This window comes from Protopterus annectens, chromosome 2.part1 (assembly GCF_019279795.1).
Source record: "Protopterus annectens isolate FY-2018-M chromosome 2.part1, PAN1.0, whole genome shotgun sequence".
In the NCBI taxonomy this organism is placed as follows: Eukaryota; Metazoa; Chordata; order Ceratodontiformes; family Protopteridae; genus Protopterus; species Protopterus annectens.
Window position 1 is genome coordinate 1,194,241,330 of NC_056729.1, and position 23,556 is coordinate 1,194,264,885.

Here is a 23,556-nt window from a genome sequence, read left to right on the forward strand (position 1 = left end):
TTCTCTCCTCTTCCTCTTCTTCCCAGAGTATTAGTGAAGATCAGGGACGAACGACCAAGGACTATTTTTATAGGTCCAGACTGGCCCAGGCAACATTGGTATCCACTGCTTCGCAGTCTCTCTCCCCTTTTCCTCCTTGGCATCTTCCTCTGAAGCCAGATCTTTTGGTTCAGGAAAGGGGAAACATTCTACATCCTCAGTCTCTCCATTTGGCAGCATGGCTCATTATATGACTCCTTCCCTTTCTTCCTCCCTTTCCCAACAGATGGTTGACGTGCTGAGAGAGGCCAGGAGGTCTAGCACTAGGAAGTCCTATGCTGGCAAATGAGAATGGTTCTGTCAATGGATGCAGGCTAGAGGGGGAGTCTGCTTCTCCACCTTCCCTTCCTCTGCTCCTGGAATACCTGGCTGATTTGCTTCAGGGTAGTCTTTCTTTTTCCTCTATCAGGATCCATGCTTCAGCCATTTCTGCTCATTGTTCTCTTGAACAGCCCATTTTCTCTCATCCCCTTATGAAAATGTTTCTCAGAGGTGCTTGTAATTTAAAACCTCGCAGAAGAGCACCTACTCCAGCCTGGGATCTTAATTTTATTCTAGAAAAACTCACTTTTCCTCCTTTTGAGCCAGCTGCCTCTGCAGATTTAAAGTTTCTCTCTTGGAAGAATGTCTTCCTCTTGGCTATAACTTCAGCAAGGAGGGTTTCAGAGCTGCAAGCTTTGATATCCATGGAGCCTTTTCTTATGTTCCATGCAGATAGTGTCTCTCTGAGGACTAATCCCTCCCTTATGCCTAAGGTGGTTTCCAGTTTGACTCTTATTCAGCCCATACACCTTCCTACCTTCTTTCCTATTCCTCAAAATAGAGGTGAAAGGATCCTACATTCTCTTGATGTGCACAGACAGCTCAGGTTTTACCTGGGCAGGACTAAAGACCTTTGGAAATGTGCACAGTTGTTGGTCAGTTTTGCCCCTGGAGCCCAGGGCAAGGCTATTTGTAAGCAAACCATTTCTAAATGGATTGCACATTTCATTTCTTTTTGTTATTCCTTTCATGGCAAAGCTCCACCTCAAGGGGTTAGGACCCACTCAACTAGAGCGGCTTCCACTTCTGCAGCTTTTATAAGGGGTGTCCCTACTAAAGACATTTTGGAGGCTGCCACTTGGTCTTCTGTTCACACTTTCACAAAGCATTATAGTTTGCCTCTGTTTTACAGAGCCAGGGCAGGGTTTGCTACTGCGGTGTTGCAGGGCATTATCTCCAACCCTTGATGCTGTTGGTTCCTCCTCCCTTTTTTCTCTGGGCTTTAGAACTGCAACAGTTAAACACAATGAACATAGTACAGTTGTGTACACTTACCATAAATGTAGATGTTTGAGTGTATTCACTGTTGCAGTCCTGGTTTCCGTCTCCCCCCCCCTTTTTTTTTTTTTGGTCCTCTCCTATTTTCTTTTCCTGAGGTACAGGCTAAATTTGTTATTTGCCAAATTTGTTTTTGGTTTAAGCCTTATTTTCTGGGGGTTCCTGACTGTTATGGCAAGAAAGACTGAGGTAGTGACATCGGCTATCTCCTTTTGTATCGGACGCCCTGACGTCCTTTACAACCGACGTCATTTTTACTTACCTTTGGTATTCTGGCCGACTGAGGGCTACCGGGAGCCAGATAACCCATTTGTTAGGACAGCAACAGTGAATACACTTGAACATCTACATTTATGGTAAGTGTACACAACTGTACTTTCTTAATAGCCAGCAGTGCAATATGCAGGAATTCTTGCATATGCAGCCCCACCTCATTACCCACTAACCCTGTAGTATCATGTATGCATTTATAAATCGTCTGTTTGCAGCATTTATAAATCGTCTCTTTGCAGCTTAAGCAGTGATTATACTACATTCCTTGTGGTCTCTTTGTACTCTCACTGACACCTGCACTGCTACCTGCACAGAGCAGCAACAAGGAAAAGATGCAAATGGAATCTCATCACAGCTGGCAAAGTCTGTGACAAAGCACACCATTTCATATTATACCTGACCTGGCAATTTCTTCAAACTGTATTCAGCCTTTTACTCTGCCTGATGTCAGCTATGCCACTTGTGCAAGCATATGAATTAAGTGTGAATGACCAGGTGCTATGCTAGTTACATCACACAAATTAGGCCGCCTTTTGCTTAGTACACAGAATGCCAAACTGACAGACCACTGGGAAAGCGTCAGCTTGGTGCACAAGTCACTGAAAGGCAATTAATTGTTTAGTTATCAGACTGCCTGTCTTAGGTTAATCAAATCCCCCAAAACCCAATTACATGCACACAGGATAGGTATTGTAGCACTTGATGGGAAGTATCCACTGAATCAAGGACAAGCTAGTCAAGTGAACTTTCAACAAAATCTGCACAGATTCAACTATTTATTGTTTTATGTTATTTATTTATTTTGCATTTGTTTGTTGGGATAGTCCAGGGAGAAAAGCTTTATATATTGCACAGTAATTACAACAGTCATAAAACTTTAAACAAAAATTGGAGAATTATATACAGTATAAGATTATGTGTAAAAGAAATATAAACAAAAGCAAATTAGACTTTGTATACAGTTTATTAATTTACATCTAACATATGCATCACATACAAATAAGAAGGATATATTTATACTGAGAAACCGCTTATGAGCAGCAGTGAGTATACTTTGTGAGAATATTTTAGCCTTAGTATAGGTCCATGGTGCAGTGAAATACTTTTTTGTGGAAAAAATACTTTTAAGAGGAGATATAATTACATTAGGAAGATAGTGATAGTGAGAAAGATGCAGGAGAGTGAGAGGAGGAGGAGATTATTGTAATGAGAAATAAAAAGTGAGGAAAGTAATATAGTCAGGATTGGTTCTATAGGTTCATAGGAGATTACTAGGCTAACAGCTGACGAGCCCTTACAAGCGTAGCCAATATAACCCGATTTTACCCAATATATGGCCCCTGGGTTAAGAGGATGGCATGGATTTTTTTGCCTACTCCTTTAGCATCTTACAGATTGTCCCTGTCCATAAGGGATATAGGCACTATCCCAGGTGTGAATTTGTGATTTTTTCATCGATTGATCCAAACTGCGTTTGAGGAGAGCCAGAGGAAGGGCTCTGCTTAATGTGCATAGGAAGCGTTTTCCAAAGAAGGGGCAATCTGAGATGCACATCTGTCTCCAGCATGTTTTGTGTGAGCTATTGACTAATCTTTGATCCCTAGATTGGGTGACCCTTTTGCTGTTTGACTTGTGGATGTGTACCAGCTCCATCAGGGTTGGATTTGTGAGTGCCTTGTAGGTCAGTAGGTCAGGCATAGGTCACCCCTTAATAGTCAGTAGGAGACAGAGTAAAGGGATAGGGCTTTTAGTCTGTCTGCATAGGACTTGTTTACACCCTGTATTTTCTTTGTGAGAAAGCTCTGAGGTTACTCCAGCTGCTGTAAGTGCCTAGTCAAGTACATGCCATATGGTGCATTGTACTTGATTATTGATCTGATAAAGGATGAGTACAACGGGACTATAATTTCCTTGGATCTGGATAACTTTACATGGTGGCCAAAGTTCAGGCTACTCCCCATCTGTTTACCTACTTTTAGGGGTGTGCTATCAATGATTAATGTTACAATTTGCAGGGGTATTTGACTTCCAAAGGGGTATGATAATACATTTTTTCACATTTAGTTTTAGGCCATGGTTCTGGCACCAATCATTTGTCTGATCTAGACCCTCCTAAAGGATTTCTACATCATTGGGGGATTCAGTGACTGCCCCCAGCTTGCAGTCATTGGCAGAGTTTGTCAACCATAGGCCTTCCGCATTATCATTGACTTCAGAGAAGTATAGTCTGAATAGGAGTGGTTTCAGCACTGACCCATGTGGCAAACCACTAGTAACTGGCCTCTTGCTGGATCTGGATTCACCCACTTTAATCACATTTCCTGTCTGTGAACCAATTGGCTGTCCATCTGGTGACATAAGGATTTATGCCCAGTTTTGTGAGTATTATTTATAATACCTGAGTGGGGAATTGTGTCAAATGCCTTAGCCAGGTCAAGGAAGGCAGTATGTATTGTTTTACCCTCATCCATGGCCTTAGTGATTTTCTGAAAGAAATCCCCCAGATTCAGTAGACATGACCTGCAATGACAAAAGCTAAATAGAGTCAGGTCCAGTGTTTGGAGGTTTCCTATGTCATTATCAGGTCCATGATTATTCTTTCCATGGCCTTACATATAAGACTAGTCAAATATATGGGTCTGTAATTTCTTGGGTCAGTAGATGGTCCCCCCTTTATGTAGAGGGGTGACTGATGCTGTCCTCCATTCTACAGGGACAAAGCTAGTCAAGAGGCTTGTGGTTGAATAGAGATCCTAATGGGCGAGATAAGTCCTGATTTAAGCTGTTACAACCTGTTATATTGTCAGGCCCCACTGAAACCATGTTTTTAGCTTTAGAGAGTGCAGTGGTGACCTGTTCTTTGGTGATAATTGGTGAAGTGGTGGAGGTTAATTTCTTGGAGGAGAACTGGGGGTGATGAGGAGGTGAAATCTGAGGTGAATTTGTCTGCCAGAAGATTTGCTATATCTTCCAGCTTAGTAAAGGTGATGCCATTTACAACTAATGCCACACATTGATGGGCATTGCCCTTAAGATTGTGGGCATAACTGAATAATGCCTTATGGTTATCCTTAGCTTTGGAGGCTATTTTTACCTCAGTCTGCTTTGAGACTTGTCTACTTCCCTGATTCACTTGTTTAGACTAATGCGGGACTTTTTGCTCTGTTATTAGACAGGAGAAGAGATGACATATATTGTTATTATGTCTTTTAGCCTTGTAAGATGCAGGAACACACCACTTTTTTATCTTGGTTGATACTTTTAATTGATTTTTGAAGGAATTTACATTTTGGTCTGTTTTTAGTACTATAAGGATTGAGTTCCACAATTTTGAAATTTGGTTTTCAGTATAGAGAGACCCCTGCAGAATTTTAAGAATTTGTTATGGCAAGCAGAGATTTGTCCATTTGATTTTTGTTGTCTTTTAGGTGAATAGAGTTTTATGATGTTTTTTTTATGGTTGGAAGTCACCAGGCTTTGGTGAATTCTGGATGTGGGAAGATGGCAGAAATAGAGAGAGCATTTTTAATGCATAGTGCAGATTGTGCTTCCTTATTTTTATAGAATGCCCTACTGGTCCTATATTCCCAGATTTGTTACATAAAGTTAACAGGAGGTAAAGTCCTCCAGATGGTAGAAGATGGAGGGACTTCCCCCTCCAGCTTCTGACAAACTGAAATCTGAAATGATGAATGGCTTCTGTATAATGTATTTGAACTCACAGGCCTTAATCAGCAACTATTCTTTGCTGCAGCAATAAACATGGCATAAGATTCTGCAAACAGCTATTGCAACCCATTTACTTTAGTGAAAAAAGTCACGGCACAGCTATTTATATAACTTTTACAGGCTGTGTATTTCTCATCCTTGCCAGTTGGCCTGAATAATGATTGCTAATGAATGAATTCCCCTCAGCTCTTTTTTGTGGTTCATAGGTTCATAGGAGGTTATAAGGCTAATGGCCGTAGGGACTTTACAAGCCTAGGCATGTAAAAACCCCAAGTACCCTAGTTGCCCATAGTTAGATGTCCGTTGCTTGCAGAGCAATACTATGATCAGCACCGAGTGCCTCTGTCCATGAGGGCCTTAGGTGCCACCCCTGGAGTAAATTTACAGTGTCCCATCCAATTGTCAAGGTTGCACTTAAACAGGGTAATTGAGTAGCTCTGCTTCATATGAAGTGGGAGCTTATTCCAGAGGACCGGCAATCTCTGAGAGACATATCTGTCGCTTGCGCTAGTTCTGTTAATGTTTGAGGCCAGCTTGCGATCACTGGAGTGAGTGACTCTTGTCCTTGATTTGCGGATGTGCAGCATTTCCATTAGTGCAGGGTCAGAGACTGCTCTGTAGGCCAGGCACAGATTGCATCTCAGCAGCCTGTACAATATAGAGTCCAGTGACTGGGCTTTTAGTCTTTCTATGTAGGTCATGTCTTGGAGGCCCTGAATTCTGTTGGGTAGAAACCTATGTGGTCTCTGTAGCTGCTGGAGGTATCTGGTGAGGTACATACAGATGGGACAATTATGATGCCCTTATTTATGAGATGGGCAGTATAGAAGGCTTTCCTTACTACTGTGGACACATGGTGATTGAAATTTAGATTGCTATCAACCTGCGTTCTCAAGTCATGCACCACTGTGTTTGAGCTTAGAGGGGTGCTGTTTATATCGTAAATAGCAGGGGCTACTTCTCTGCCAAAGGGGATAATGAGGTATTTCTTTACATTTAGTTTCAGTCCATGGCTCTGGCACCACTCATTTGTCTGTGTCAGTCCCTTCCGTAATTTGATGATGTCATTGGGGGACTCTATGATTGCTCCCAGTTTACAGTCATCTGCAAACTTAGTAAACCACAGGCCATCAACTTTTGACTGGACTTCAGAAAAATAAGTTCCAAACAGTAAAGGGCCCAGTGCAGGTCCTTATGGTACATCACTGATAACTAGCCTACTGTGGAGGTGGACTCCCCAGCTTTAACAGTGTGCTTTCTATATGTGAACCAGTTTGCTACCCATCTAGTGATGAATGGGTTGATACCCAGGTGGGAGAATTTCTCAATGATCCCTGAGTGGGTAATTATGTCAAACTCCTTGGCTAAATCAAAATAGGTGGTATGTACTGCTTTACCTTCATCCAGGGCTTTGGTGACTTTCTCAAAGAAGTTCACCAGGTTTAATAAGCAAGAGCTACCCTTGATGAAACCCAGCTGTGTTGGGTCAAGAGTTTGAAGGTTGCCTATGTCCTGGTTGGTAATGTCCATGATGATTCTTATTATGACCTTGCAGATGAGGCTGCTCAGGCTAATGGGTCTATAGTTCCCAGGGTCGGTTGATGGACCCCCTTTAGGCAAGGGGATTACTGTTGCTGTTCTCTACTCCTCTGGCACAAAACCAGTGCTTGGGCTGTGGTTAAAGAGACAGCTAAGTGGTTCCGCTAGGTCTTGTTTTAGGTTGTTTAGTATGCAGCCTGGCATGTTATCTGGTCCCATAGAGGCTGTGTTTTTGGCCATGGAGAGTACTTGAGTAATCTACTTTTTGGAGCTAAATGGTAGGGGACGTGTCAAGAATGCTATGGGGTACAGCTGGGGGGTGGGGGGGACGGAGGTGAAATTGTCGCCAAATCTGTCAGTCAGCAGGTTGGCAATTTCTTCAGGTTCCATGTGAGTGGTGCCATCCAGTATATGTTCGGCAGACAGCTGGGTATTCTGTTTGAGGTTTCAGACATAGCTGAAGAATGCCTTATGGTTGCCCTTGGTTAGAGATGCCAGTCTACTCTCATAACTTGCTTTACAGGACTTTACAAGGTTTCTGATTTGCTTGTTTAGGCTGTGTAGGGTAGTCTTCCTTTGCTGAGTACATCCCTTATTATTCATAGATATCAGTTTATTTCTTTTGTTGTATAACTTGTTTATACTTGCACTCCACTATGGTGGTTTATTTTTGTGAGGGAACCTGGTTTTAGTCCTGTCAGGTACTGCCAAGTCACTACGTTTACTTAAGTGGCTGTATAGGGCGTTTGTATACTACTCCACATAGGAGTCATTGTTGCTGGTGTTTAGCAGGGGCTTTGAAACCAGTTATACCATCACTTAAGAGGCGATAGTTTGCTTTGGAGAAATTAATGGGTTTTTTTGCTCCCTTAGGGTGTCAGGTCTGATCTTTACTTCAAACGAGACAGATTTGTGGTCTGACTTAACTAGGGAGGGCAGCACACTGGGGTAGTGCAGCCCCCCCATGTTGGTAAGTACTAGGTTTAGAATATTTGAGACCCTTGTTGAGGTGCAGACTAACTGTTCCAGTGCATTTGTGTTAACAAAAGTCCAGGAACTTCAGTGCGGTCGTGTTTGTGTAAGCCACCCAATTGATGGATGGACAGTTGAAGTCTCCCGTGACCAATGTGTTTGGCTGAATACTGAGCAATTTAAGCAAGTCCAGATAGGCAGTGTGTTTCTCCTGGTTCATGGTGGGGACTTGTAGCTAGTTATGATGTAGTAGGGAATTTTACCTATAGTTATTTGGACCTGGAGTAGCTTAAGAGAGTTGTATTATTTCACGAGCCGCGATGTGTATTTGGATTTAATGAAAATGGATACACCTCCACCTTTGTTTTTTTTCATGCTCGTTTTGGGGTGTGACTGTGGAAGGCATTGCAGCCCTGCACAGCCTTGAACCAGGTCTCAATGACTGCACAAACGTCAGCATCTTCCAAGTTGAGGAGTGCTTCCAGGCAGTGCAGCTTACTGTTTAGGCACCTAGCATTAAGCAGCATGAGTTTGTCTCTAGAGTATTTTTCTAAGTTGGAAGTTATGTTGTTTTGACATAGCCTAAAAAAGCCTTTATAGGGGAGGCAAGCATCTTTGCCAATATCCTAAAGCCTTGAGGAGGCAGGTTAAGGTCGTCTCTGGTAGAGTATTAAGGTCTGTCAACCATGTCTTCCCAGGCTGACAGATACTGGATCCCGTTGGAGTACCACCAGAAGCTAAGCCAATTGTTAAAATCAATCATTTTTTTCTGTACTATGGCATCATCCTAGGTAAAAGTAGAATGCTGCTTAGGGCTAAGGACATACCTGCCTGGCACACACAATCTGAGAGTTCTATCATGTCTCTTCATATTGTGCAAAGAGATACGTCTTCACTCCAGCATGTAGTATGACAGAGACATAATGGTAATTGCTGCTGAGTGACTTGTGTGTGTGCATGACTTGACAGATCCTGCCACCTGACAGGCAGCTGATCGTGACCTTTATCTTGTTCAGCCTGGTGAGAGGGACATCTGGGTGTCTCACTACTGAGTTGCCTATAAAGAGGAAATTTGGTTTTGAAGTGCTTTGCCTTAGGGGCTTGATTTCTGAGACACTGTTATGTGTGTTGTTCTATGTGCTGGTGGATTCTGTTCATGTACCAGTATGTAAGGGTTGTCTGCGTTTGGGAGGTCTCTGGTCTTTTGGTAAGCTCTTGGTGAGTACCTTCGCGTATGTGGGTTGATGTGTCTGTGTGTCTTGACTCTATCTTGTGCAGTTGTTTATTCACAAGAGGGGATTGTGGGGTTGCCTTGAACAACCTGACCTCCAAGAAAGTATTCCTTTGCTATAGCCTATATAAATAACAATGAATACTGACCCATGGCTTCCTTTGTGAACTACACATTGGAAGCACGAGCACCACTGTTGTATACAGTCTCCTGCTTTCATTCACCTGTTGTGCAGCTGAACTGACTTGTTCATGCTCTCATCTTTGATGTCCAGTAAGTATGTTCCATTTATCCATTTCAAAAATCAATACAGAAAAAAGGGTGAAAGCATTTAAAATTAAAAAAAAAAAAAAAAAAAAAAAAAAAAAGTCGATATAGTCTCACCCAAGTCCAGCTATAAAAACATTTTGTTGCAGACACCTCACTGTTTAGTACACTTGCTTCTAACCTATAATCTTAATCTTTCTGTATATTGTACCCTCAGCTACAGTGTGTAAATTGTAATTTTATTTATTTATTTCCCGTTTGATTACCGGGGAAGTCCACTGGGCTCTGAGAGCCTGTTTTCAGTGGAGCCCCTGGGAGAAAAGCTCCATAATGCAGATCACAGTAAGAAAACCAGTCTAAAATCAAGGTGTTGAGAGTACAAGTACAAATGCATAAAAATTCAGTACATAGCATGAACAATATTGCTCATAGCGAGTGAGAGTGTCATATAGAATATGACTTACATAATCATTTACATAAAATGCACACCTTTAAAGCCAAAAGCTATTTACAGTATTTACATAGTGCAATATATTGTAAGGGAAATAGCTGTGGAAGGCTAACATGAGCTGTTGGGAGCTTAGGAATACAGGGGGAAATCCTCCCAGGGACTTTTACTTAAAGGGATCTAGCTGGGGAGAATGCAGATATATTTCCATTTGGAGGACAGGTAGGAGAAAAGCTGAGTTTTGAAGTTGTCTGAGTTTGACAATGTCCTTAGTGCAGAAGGGAGCGAATTCCATTTTTTGCCTAGGGAAAAAGAGAGGAGAAGTTGTCCAGCAGGTTGTTTTGGTTTATGGACAGAAATTAAGTTTTGGTGTTCAGATCGAAGAGTTCTATTAGTGGTTTAGGGGTGTAGGGGGGAAGGATGTTTGTTAGAGCAGGGCATTTGGTTGGATTGAATATGAGTCTATGTGCTGTGATGAGTTTGAGCTAGTCCAGGTAATTTGTGAGTTGTAGGCAAATTAGAGATTGAAAGGTAGCACATTGGTGAGTGGAATGTTTGGCTTTGGTGGCAAATTTGAAAATTTTGTTATAGCAGATTTCAAGTTTGGAAGTGATGGATGAAGACAGGTTGGTTGGAAGAGGGGCTCCATACAGTAATGAGGGAAGGAGATAAGTAGAGGCCAGAGTATGCCTAGTAGAAGTGGAGAGGAAACGGTTGTTTCTATATAGCATACCTACTTTTTGGTGGGTTTTCTTTGTATTTTGCTGAATGTGGATGTCAAACTTGAGGTGTTCATCTATAGTAATGCCAAGATGTTTGGCGAAGGGAATAACTTCGATAGGAGAGTTATTTTGGCTAAGGGCTTGAAAGGAAGTTTTGTCGTAAGAGAAGGTTTTTCATGGTGAGAATAGTAGTATTTTAGATTTGTTTGCATTGAGAGAGAGGTGATTTTGCTGCATCCAGATTTCAGTAGTTGAGAAGGCTGTCTGGGTTTTAGTTAGAAGTTCAGGGAGGTTAGGGGCAGAGCAGACTAAAGTTGAGTCCTCTGCATATTGGATGACTTTAGCATCAAGAATGGCAGAGTGAAAATTATTGATAAAGATATTAAACAGCATTGGTCCGAGGATGGACCCCTGTGGTACTCCGATAGGTGTAGGTAAGAAAGGTGAGGTTTCCATTTCACAGCTTAAGATCTATCTGACAGATAACTTGTGAACCAGGATAGAGTGTTTTGGGAGATATTTAAGTTTGACTGATGACTGAGAAGGTGCTTATGGAAAACAGTATCGAAAGCTTTAGAGAGATCTAGGAGACCTGTAGATACTACATTTCCGTTATCTCAGGCTTGATTAACAGTTTCTAAGAAGGAGAGAAGAGCTGTTATAGTACTGTACCCTGGCTGGAAGCCATGTTGGGTTGGGGTAAGAAGTTGGTATTGGGTCAGAAAAGGCATTAGTTGGAGGTGGATGCATTTTTTTAAGATTTTTGAGATTGGTGAGAGAAGAGCTATGGGCGGAAGTTTGAGATGTTATTGTTTTTGCCTCCCTTGTGGAGAGGAAGAATGAAGGCTGAATGCCAGAGTTTGGGAATGTAGAATTCCTTTATGGCTCTATTGATTAGAATACTAATTGGGAGTGCTATACCATTAGCAGCAGAGTGGAGGAAGGATGAGGGGATGTAGTCTGTTGCATTAGAGCAGGGTTTAAGTTTGGATAGAAGTCTTTTTACGAAGTTTGTAGAGACTGGTTTAAGCTCAAACTTGGGGGGGGGGGGTATTGGGGAACCTAGATGGGAGAGAAGGTAAGAGAGATGGGTTGTTATTGGGAAAGGTCTTGGTTAGATCAGATATTGACTGTATAAAAAAAGGAGTTGAACTGAGAGGCTAGTTCGAGGTAAGATTTGCTTGGTTCAGGACAGGGGTTATTTCTGGAGCCTAGGTTGAGAAGTGAGTTTATTGAGTTCCAGAAAAGCCTAGGGTTTTTGTATAGTTAGATTGGAGCTTAGTGTAGTAGGATTTTTTTGTCATTGAAGATTTGTTTTTTTTTTTGCAAGGTTACGAAGTTGTGTGTATTGGAGAAGGGTTTTGGGGAGTTTATTTTTTTGGTAATGCTTCCAGGATTTGTCCCTTTAATGCATGGTTTGTTTTGTTTCTTTGCTTAGCCGAGGAGCCATATTGCTTTTTATCCTTTTGTTTCTTAGGGAGGCTAGGGAGTTTAGAGTGTCTAGGAAGGTAGAATTAAAGTGTTCTATGGCTTCATCAAGTGGAAGGGTGTTTAGACTGTTCCAGTTCATTTGTTTTAGGATGTTGGAGAAAGTTTTGGGGTCGAATTTACTAAGGTTGCGGGTGTGAGTATATTAATGCTGATGTGGTGGGAAGTAGTTGGTCACTAATAGTGTCAGGGATGGTGCCAGAGTTGGAAATTTTACTTGGATGGGTGGCTAGGATCCAGTCAAGAATGGATCCTGAGGGGTTTGTTTTGTTGGGTCTGGTGATGGAGAGGGTTATTTGAGTGAAGTTAAGTAGGTTAATAGATAGGGAGGGAATGGGGCTGTTGATTTTATTCCAGTTGATATTTACATCGCCTAGCATATAGGTTTCAAGGTTAATTATAGTAGAGGCCCATAGGAGTATATCTTGGGTTGAGATGTTATTTCCGGGTGGGATATATAGGGCAATGATGCACAGGCTTTTGTGATAGTTCATTTTTAGTAGACCGACTGTTAGTTCTGCATTAGCGAATTGAGGAATAGGATTTGGGAGGGGAATTAATGTGAGAAGATTAGAGTAGATTAATGCAATGCCACTGTCTTTTCTGTTTAAGCAGTCCCATCTGAGAGAATGAAGTTCAGGGGGTAGGATTTCAGAGTCAGTGGGGTTTGAGCCATGTTTCGGTGATGGCTACAATGTCAGGTTGGTTGTGGCTTAGCCAAGCTTGGAACTGGTGTGTTTTATTATTGAGACTTTGGGCATTGACTGTGAAAAATGTGATAGCATTGTAGGAGGAAGAAATGTTAAGAGGGAGGGGGAGGGTAACTGTTGTTTGCGGGTGAGTTAGGTCCAGGGTTGGGGTGAATGTCTCCAGCTAAGAAGAGGCTGTTAAATGGAGTTATCTTTATATGTTTGGGTTTAGATTTTAAGTGGTCAGGAAGGTGTAGTATTTGTTTAAGAGTATGTGTGATAGCTTTAGTGGGAATAATTTTAAGACTGAAAAGGTACAGAGGGTTGGGCTGAAACAGGGAAGGGGAGAGGAGTAGAAATTACTATTTGAGCAGGAGTGGAGAAACTTTTGTGTGGATGTATGTGTTGATGCTGAGAATAGTAGCTGCTTGGTGGTATAGGAGCTGGCAAGATATAGAGGAAGTACGAGTACTAGGAGGCAGAGGGGGACTCGGAGGGTTGGGAACATTATGGAGACCATAGCTGGAAAAAGATAGCTTAATAAGTGAAAGAATATATTTGGAGGGAAGAGCTGTGAGGTGAGAGAGGATAGAGAAACAGAGATAAATATACTTAGTATAGGGGAGGGAAATTGAAGAAGAGAGGTGGAAGAGAAGGAGTGATTGAATTAAAGTGGTATGTGTGAGAGGGGGCCGGGAAGTAAGGGGATATCTATGATTGGATAATAGGTTTTACTGGGTGAGGAAAGGGAAGACTTATGATTGGATAACAGGTTTTAAGGGTTGGGGAAAGGTCAGAAGAGCCAAGGAGAAGGAAGAAAGCCAGCGAAAAGTTATCCGTGAAGCAGAGAACAGCTCAGAGGTAAGGAGACGCAAAGGTAAGGCACTGTAAATGTGGGTTAGAAGGAAGCAGATGGTTCACAGTAGTTAGGAGAAGTAATAAAGGTCTTACTTCATATTTTTATTTTTGCTTGAGTCTATTACAGGGATGTGAAATGCATTCACTTACTCTATTTTAATTTGTAATTATTGCTGCTAAGATTTACCACACTGTTCTTTGTACTGTCTCAAATATCATGTCTGAAAAATAAGAGTTTAGCAGACTTGTGTGGTAAATAGCAGCAAAGTTCACTTAATGCAGAATTACTGATTTGATAGGATAGCATAAGACAGCAGTGAAGAAGTCATAAAGCTAGCTACCCCCAAAGAGAGTGAAAGAGTAGCACTAAAGACACATTTGTAGCTCAAACTCCACTAATATTGTCCTACCATTTTACTCTTGTTTCTGTACCTCCAATGGCAATCAATTATCAAAGGCAACATAGAAGAACAGTCCCATAAAACCAGTCAATGAGAGAAATGGAAACAGAACCTAATTCTTTGCCTGTTAGTCATCTGTCGGTGCGCTCACATGGGTCTGCAACAAGATTTATCTATAGATCTGCTGCTGTCTATACAAAACATTCATTGGCATCTGAAAAGTATCATAATTGCCCCTATTTACTTGTGAATTTGTATGAAACCTACATAATTTTCAAACAAGTCACTATGTGTTCTCTAATTACAATTTGTGTTTACAGTGTACTTTTCGTGGTCGGGTACATTTTTAACAGTATGAACAGACACATGCATGCAGCTCAATTCAGAGAGATCAAAACATCCTCATGCCATTCATGAATCTGAACTTCAGACAGAGGCACACAGTCACTTACCTCATTCAGCTATGATGAAGTGCAGCCAGCATGTCACCCTCTGCATTATCTGTGTCCACAGGCCATTCATGCAACAGCTTCATCTAGTGCTCTTCGTCTGTGCATCCACCTTGTTGTTACCCACTGCATATGTATATGTCGCTTTCTTATACTGCATATACAACATGCACATGTGTGTGTGTGTGTGTGTGTGTGTGTGTGTGTGTGTGTGTGTGTGTGTGTGTGTGTGTGTGAGAGAGAGAGAGAGAGCACAGTATGGAATCACTGCTGCCTTGAAAGGCTTATCTATGATTTCTGAAAAATGTCACTGTACAGTTTTGAAGAAGGAATCCTGTTGACTTGGTCTGACAATTAAATCTATTGAATCATGCATGAAAAATGCATTACAAGTTTATTTGAGAGAAAGAACAAAAGTTGGATCAGGGCACTCTGCAACAGTTTTAGAGAAATACGGATGTCACAAAAGTCTAGTAAAAAGTGCAGAAACAATAATTTCTGAAGATTCCAATAAATAACATCACGTCTTTGTAAATACAGAAAAATAAAACTTGTAATCTTTCTAAAACTGTGTAGCTATGAAAACATTTGTCTGAAGATATAAAAAGAAAAGTGTTATTGTTAAGCTGATAACTGCTAGTTTTGTAAGTGCTTTTTGTAATGTCATGCATCAAGGGCACATTTTGAAGTGGTAAGTGATGTGAATAGTTTTAATCAGTTATTGCTCTCCTTCCAACCAAACACCTTTGAAAAAAATGTTCACCATTTTTCAAACTTGCTCTTTTTTCTTTCTCCCGTAGAAAAAGCTGGCCAGGCAAGGATGGCTTTGTCAGCAAAGGACAGGAACACATAAATTACAAGTGTTTGTAGCAAGCAAACCATTGATGGAGCATCTTTGTATTATATTACTTTATTACAGGATTCCAGTGATTTCATCTGAGTGTTTCAATAAGCAACTTGCATCTAATCCATGAACTATTACAATGTGCATATTTACATATCTCATTCTGAGTTTGCTAATTATGATTGAATTATTTTGGCAGATATATTGTGAGGAAGAAGCTGTGGGGTAATATTTTTAAGTGTCTGAAATCCCAGGAAAACAAACAAAACAAAAATACATTTATTTTACTCTTTGTGCAAGTCTCTGAGATATAACCATGGCTACAGTATCCAATTCTGACATCACCACCATCTCGGAAATAACACTGAACAGGCAGATGCAGACGAGGAAAGGACTACCAAAGTAGGTTGGGCATGTATCAGAAAACTATAAAAAGAAACTGTCAATGATTTAAATATGCATCAGAAGCATTCCTCTCAACCTCTTAGAGTAAGAAATCTGGACAAAGCCATAAAAAGTGGTACAAATAGGGACAATTAGAATAACAGGTTTTGCATTAGCATGAATTTTCTGAAGGGTATGAAGTCTAAAACTCAAATGTCTCATTATTTTCTAACTTCTATCTTTAATGATTTGCCACTAATTTGCCAGAAAGCCACAATTTTATGAAAAATGGACCACAAATATAAGGCAAAAATCTGGACATTCTGCGAAAATCTGTACAGTTGAGAGGTATGTGGAACCTAGCTGAAGCATATCCCACAGGGACACACACAGCAGGAAGAGACTGCTTTCTATAGAAAATATGGAACAGTGGGCTGTGTTATGATGTTGGATAGGGGACATGGAATATGTACAGTGATTGTAAGAAAGTGCTCCTTAAGGGTGTAAACCTTATAGTAATCCATCTTCAGAAGTTGTGGGTTTGAACCCTATGATAATCCCTTTTCATATGTATATTTTAACTCCCTTTGCTACATGTGAATAGGCATTATGTAGGGACAAAAGATTCATGAACCATGAGTAGAAAGAGAAGATACGCACACATACATTATTGGTCAAATAAGCATGAAGTTTTCTAAATTTATGTTAGACTAAATTTAAGATGATGCATTTTTCTTATAGTACATTTAATAACTACAAATGTATGGAGGGAACCATAATGCTGTGGAATATGAAAAATGTGTCTAATTCCACAAAGTGTTCCAAAACTTCTTATAACCCAGTCCATAACCTGTAGTAGCTCACCCTAATTCCAGAAAATCTTCCAATACTTCTTAAACCCAGTCCACAGCCTACAGTAGCCCACTCAAATACAAGTCCGGATAACATGGATATGCAATTTCCAAATCTCTCTGTAGCCAGCTTGGTAGATATGGGCATCCTGAGACAGTGTAGTCATCGTCTCTTGTTCACGGTGGACCATTTAATACTTAAAGAAACAAACACAGTATGCAAGAAATGTGCATGCACAATTTCACTGGAGGTAAAAATCTAACATACAAACAAAGTTGCCAAAAACACACACATACTAAATACACCACACATAGACCAACCTATGCTGAGGCACTAAAAAGTAAACGTCCCAAACCTAAGCCTATAATGGTAACAGCTTTCCATAGCAATCTCTAAAGCATTCCCTAAGAGCAACACCAAACACTGCACATATGCCTACACTCAGTGGAGCCCCAAGAGCAAAATCCATAAGGCAAGCAAACACATTATCAAGGAATCTTGACACAGGGTAATCCATTGTATATCACACAGATGCTCCACTCACCAGCCTGAACAAGGAGAAGATAACGGTTGTCTGGAGCCAGGGTCTGCCAAGTTACTCATGCACTCAAGTCAATACACCACAGGTAACAAGCATGATCCTATCATAACATAAAGCCAGGAACCCACAACACAGCAACAAGAAAATTCCCGTTCCACAGGTCACAAGAAAAACAGCATGAATCAAAAAAAGATGATAAAACACAGTAGTTTAATCCAAATACTTGGTTCATAGGTTCATAGGTTCATACTAGGCTATCTGCCCGAGGGCATTTACAAGCCTAGCCCATCGTTTTGTGGCTTACGCCACCCCTTTAGTATGGGGAACTATACCCATTATTTTGCTGTGCCTCTGTCGAGCAGTGACACTGAGGTAATCCCTGGGGTATATCTGCGATCTCCCATCCATTGGTCAAGATTTCTCTTGAACAAGGCCAGCGAGGTGCTCTGCCTCACATGTACCGGGATTTTGTTCCACAGCATAGGGAGTCTTTGGGTGATGAATCTATCCCTCCAGCACGTCCTATTAATAGCCATGTCGAGGTTTAAGTCTCCCGCCCTTAGCGCTTTTGTCTGAGTACTGAACAGACTTCTTCAGAGTATACAGCCACATTCAAGCACAGGTTTATATAAGCCCATTAATTGAACTTGTGACTACACGCATCCTCATATTTAAAGTACAAGGATAATTATATATAATTCAAAAATTTCTAAACAAAATAAAAAAAAACAAGAAATGCAAATATTTTATCATATATAAAAATATATACATATTTCTATAACAGGAATTCCTGAACAGACTGAACAAGGAGAAGATAAGTTATCTGGAGCCAGGGCCTGCCAAGTTGCTCATGCACTCAAGTCAGTACACCACAGGTAACCAGCATGATCCTATCATAGTCCATGTGGACATACTTCCCTGGAGTATATGAAGATATACATGGTTGATCTTGTTGATCTCTCAGAATGTGTGTCTCAGGCTAGTATGTGCCTTGCATTGAGTAGCATTCTACCTTTAACAAGGATGATGCCACAATACAAACAAAAGATGACTGACTTCAATAATTGGCTTTCTCTGGTTTCTTTCTAAGGGGATTCAATATCTATTGGCAGGAGAGGACATGGTTAACAAACCACGTTGCTATGCAAAGGATGGTCTGCATCTGCTTCCCCTAGGCTGCCACATATTGGCTAAAACTTTATCCACCCTTTTAGAGCAGTTTTAGATTGTACCAAACTAACAACCCTACCACCGTAGCAAATAAAACACAAAGAAACCTAAAAGTGTTACTGTTCAAGGCTAGGAGCCTGAACAAGAAACTCCATACCATACGAGCTCTCCTCACTCTTGAGAATATAATCATCTGTATTATTACCAAGATGTGGTTTAAATCTGAAGAAAGTACTGTGATAATGCAGGGCCTCAGTGCCTTCCACACATTTAGACCATCAGCTTTATAGACAGGACAGAAGGTGGAGGAGTCTCAGTATATATTAACGACAAGTAATCTCTTTGTTGGTTGAACAGGCTGATGCCCTGGAATTTATCCACATGTAATTCAACATACACAAAGTTCCATGCCATATGCTAGCAAGCTATAGGTCACAGTCTATATCCCTAGAATCCTATAGCGCACACACCTAGACCTACTGCAGACATACATCATTAAACCAAATACCCTATTCATGGGATACTTTAACTACACCTCTGTTGACTGGGAAACATACTCTACCTCGTACTGATAGGCACAACAATTTCTGGACTTTACACAAATTCCTTTGAACAGATAGTGTGGTGAGGTTGAACCACAAAGCAGTCGACTTCAAAATAAAAATCAACTTGGGAACCCCAGCAAACCCTTTAGCAGTTAGGAACTATTCAAAAGCAAACTGCATCCTATTAAGCGATAGTTTGTCAAAATTCAGTGCCCCTCCCAACCCCAAGTTCACATCAACGTATACAGAATTGTTCCAAGAGACGCTGTATAACCATGTAAATGGCTGTATAGAGGCTGGTGTACCTACTAGATGTAATCCAAAACAAACTGTAAAAACGAACCACAGTGGTGCACTCCTAACCTTAATAAGGTATATGACAAAAGGAAAGAAGTCATGGTTAAAATCGGGAAGAGCAACATCCATAATGATAGGAGCTCTCTAATTAAAGTAAACAGGAAACTAAGAGGATAAATTAAGTCCAACAAGGCCAAGATAATCTCACAGGCTAAAGACAACCAAAGGGCCGTCTACAGCTATGTCCAAAACCTTAAAGGTAGCACACAGCTGTGTGCTGAACAGGTGGTCATTGATACCACCTTCAGTGAACAAAGTGACAACAAATTTGCTGGTTACAAATTCATCTCAAACTTTACTTCACCCCCACTCTGTCCATCCCTTGCTCCCCCAAATAAAATATCTATTATAGGTTCATAGGTTCATACTAGGCTATCTGCCCTGAGGCAATTATAAGCCTAGCCCAATTCTGTATGGCTTACGCCACCCCTTGATTTGAGTATACTGTGCCCTTTAAGGTTTAGTTTACTGTGCCTCTGTCTAATAGTGACATGGGAGTAATCCCTGGGACAAACCTATGATCCCCCATCCACCTATCGAGATTCTTCTTGAAGCAATTCAGTGAGGTGCTCTGCCTCACATGAACTGGAATTCTATTCCAGAGCGAAGGGAGCCTCTGGGTTATGAACCTGTCCCTCCAGCAAGTTCTATTTATTTCTGTGCTGAGGTTCAAGTCCCTCGAGCATGTGGCTCTAAGGGATTTAGATTTACTGAGGTGGAGCATGTCCATTAATTCTGGATTTGACATAGCTTTGTATGTCAGGCATAGATCGCCTCGAAGTAGGTGGCATGCAACTGAGTAGAGCTGGAGTTTTTTTTAACCGAGCAACATATGGCATCTGTTTGAGACCCTTGATCCTCTTGGTGAGATACTTTTGGGGTCTTTCTAATTGCTGCAGGTGTCTGGTAAGGTACATCCCAAAAGGGGCATTGAATTCTATGATGGGCCTGATGAGGGATGAATAAAGGGGCACAATTACCTCTCTTGATTCGTGATGAGGTGGGCTATGTAGAAGGTCTTTCTAACCACTTTGGCAATGTAGTTTTCAAAGGAGAGATTGCTATCAACTTGGGTCCCCAGGTCCCTAATAACTTTCTCTGTACTTAATGGGTTTCCGCCTATGTGGTAATTTGTGGGCACATTGTTTTTGCCAAAGGGTATGACTATACATTTTTTGGCATTTAGCTTTAGACCATGGCACTGGCACTAGTTATCTGTCTCTCTGAGACCTTTTTGAAGGATGTTTGTGTCAGCTGGAGAGTTGATTATGGCGCCCAGTTTGCAGTCATCTGCGAACTTGGTGAGCCATAGTCCTCCCACATTTGCCTGTACCTCGGAAATGTATATACTGAACAAAAGTGGTCCCAGGACAGAACCCTGTGGGATGCCACTTGTGACTGGTTTCGAGTCTGACATGGCTCCAGCAACTCTCACTCTGTGGGTTCTGTCTTTGAGCCAGTTTGCGACCCATCTTGTGACATAGGGGTTTATATTTAAGCTGGATAGCTTATCTATGATGCCTGAGTGGGGTATTGTGTCAAATGCCTTTGCAAGGTCCAGATAGGCTGTGTGGACTACCTTCCCTTCATCTATGGCTTTGGTGACTGTTTCGAAGAAGTCAACCAGGTTCAAAAGGCAGGATCTGCCCTTGACAAAGCCGAACTGGGTAGGATCTAGTGTCTGTAGGTTCCCAATGTCTTTGTTTATGAGCTCCATGATGATCCTCTCCATAGCCTTGCAGACTAAGCTAGTCAGGCTTATGGGGCGATAGTTTCCAGGGTCCGTAGAGACTCCACCTTCGTGGAGTGGGACCACTGTTGCTGTACGCCATTCTGTGGGCACATATCCTGTAGTGAGGCTGAGATTGTATAGCTGTTTTATTTGAGGGATTAGTTCCTCTTGGAGTTCATGTAGGACGCAACCTGGGACGCCATCTGGTCCCATGGAAGCAGTGTTTTTTGCTTTGGGGAGGGCAGCCTTCACCTGAGCATCAGAGATGTTTGGGAGGCAGCCCTCTGCTGGGATAGATACTTGCTCTTTTGGGGGAGGGGAGAAGTTTGCACTGAACCTGTCTGCCAGGATATTGGTGATGTCTGTGGGTTCAGTGTATTTTTTGTCATTTAGAATCAACTCAGAACAAGTCTGGGAGTTGCATCCCAGGTTTATAACATAACTGGAAAAGCCTGATGATTGTCCTTGGTGTCCTGTGCAATTTTTCTCTCGAAGCTGGCCTTGGAGGATTTTATGAGGGATCGTAATTTTTTGCTAGTACTGATCAGAGATGCCTTCCCTATTAGGGATTTTGCTCTATCATGTAGTAGCTTCCTCCTTCTGTTGTACAGTTTATTTATGGCAGGGGTCCACCAGACTGGATGCCTGCCTTTGGATGATTGGGTCTTGGTTTTGTTTGGGATAGCATGATCCATGCATTCCTGGAGATGTCCGTAGAATGCGTTTATATAGGATTCTGCAGTTTGGGCCGTAGTTTCCACTGGCCCTGGGGCCTTGAAGGATTCCACTTCAGTTTTTTAAGTGAGAAGTTCGCTTTTGAGAAGTTTTTCACTGTGGTTTTCTGGGCTGGGGGTGGGGTCCGGATGTGGACATCCAGTGAGATTAATTTATGGTCTGATCTTACCAATGAGGGATATACTTCTGGTGTGGAGCATAGAGTCCCCATGTTGGTAATGATCAGGTCTAGTATGTTGTCCCCTCTTGTGAGAGTGGTGACTAGTTGTTCCATAGCATTTGAGTTTATAATTTCCAGGAACCTTTGGGCTAAGGTGCTGGGGCTTGAGTAGTGCTCCCAGTCAATGTTTGGGTAGTTGAAGTCGCTCAGTATAATGGTGTTCGGAGAGATCTTCATGTTCTCCAATGTTTTCAGGAAGCCGAGTGGGATTCCTGACTTTGAGAGGGTGGTCTGTAGGATGCTATAAACTGAAAAGCAGTCTTGCCCACTGTTAGTTGCACATGGATGGTCTCCGATACTTCGTGAATGCCACTAACCTGGAGGTGTGGATATCCTTGATAAATATGGAAACTCCCCCTCCTTTTGTGGTTCGATCCGGGTTTTGGGGCCGAAAAGCATGATATGATGTATAGCCTGGTAGTGCTGGGGTGCTCTCTGGAGCCTTGAACCAGGTTTCTGTCACTGCACAGATATCAATGTTCTCCATACTGAGGAGAGCTTCGAGTGCGTGCATCTTGAGGTTAAGACTTCTGGCGTTTAGCAGCATTACCCTTAGTTTCTTGTTCCTTGTGCTGTCTATGGGGGTGGGTTTGACTTTTGAGCCTTGCCTAAAAAAGGCACTATGGGGGTGGCAAGAGCCTTTGTCAATATCCGAAAGCCCAGTGGTGACAGGTGCAAGCCATCCCTAGCAAAGCAACATGGCTTGTCAAGCATGTCATCCCAGGCTGACAGACACTGGATCCCCTTTGAATGACATCAAAATTTTAGCCAATTGTTAAAATCGATCATTTTGTCTTTGTACTGTGGCATCATTCTAGGTGAGGGTAAGATGCTGCTCAAGGTCAGGGTCATACCAGCCTGGGCTACATGATCAGAGAGCTCCTCTATGTCTCTTTTCATGTAGTCCAGGGAGTTACGTCTCAGGTCATTCACACCAGCATGTACAATGACGGAGTCATATTTGTATTTGCTTTGGAGTGACCTGAGTGCTTGCGTTATGTGGTGGATCCTAGCACCCGACAGGCAGCTCACTGTGACCTTCTCTTTATTCAGCCTGGTGAGTGGGACATCAGTGTGTCTGACAATAGAGTCACCTATTACAAGAGTATCAGGTGTGTTATTCAGCCTTAAGGGCTGTGGCTGCTTGGCACACCGACTTTGTGGGCTATGTGTTGTGCGTGTTTTGTTTTGAGGTAGCGTTTGCTTGGATGTCTGCTTTGGAGGTCTCTGTTGCTTAGGTAGATTTTTATTTAGAGCCTCCGAGTATGTTTTTGTGTATTTATGTGTTTGGTTCGCTGATGTGGTGGGACTATGTGATACTGGAATTGTGTTGTGTGAGGTTACCTTCTCCTCCTGACTGGTTACACCAGTTTTGAGATGAGAGAGCTCAGCCTCCAGTTTGGCTAAATAGTTGCATCTCTCACATATATTTGAACCTGTTTGGAGGAGGAGAGGGTTGTCCGTGTACATGAGACAGTTGTAACATTGCCTCAAAATTCCCAGATTCACCAGCTGGACTGGAGAGGGATCCATTGACTGACCTTTGGACATGCTAGAGTAATATAGGGAAACTGAATTTAAGACGGACCAATAGGGGACAGGGTAATCGTAGAGAGTATAAGAGTAAGTAGTGCTTATGGTTTAATAGTGCTAACTTGTAGGATTACTTAATTGGACCAGTGAAGGACCTTAGAATGAGAATATGGTGTTTAACTTGAGAGATAGAGCAGTTCTAAGGGAAAAAGTGAAGA

General features: G+C 41.8%; 1 protein-coding gene across 5 annotated transcripts in view; it reads left to right on the forward strand.

Annotated features, from left to right (window-relative positions):
* The window catches only part of FBXO16 (F-box protein 16), an 872,321-nt gene that overhangs the window by 355,548 nt on the left and 493,217 nt on the right, over positions 1 to 23,556 (forward strand). Inside the window, exon 2 of one of the 5 annotated variants that reach the window (XM_044062721.1) lies at positions 15,469 to 15,671. The exons of the other annotated variants lie outside the window; for them this stretch is intronic. The gene's annotated coding sequence lies outside the window, so the exon portion shown is untranslated. The remainder of the gene's footprint in view (positions 1 to 15,468; positions 15,672 to 23,556) is intronic. 5 annotated transcript variants of the gene reach the window in all.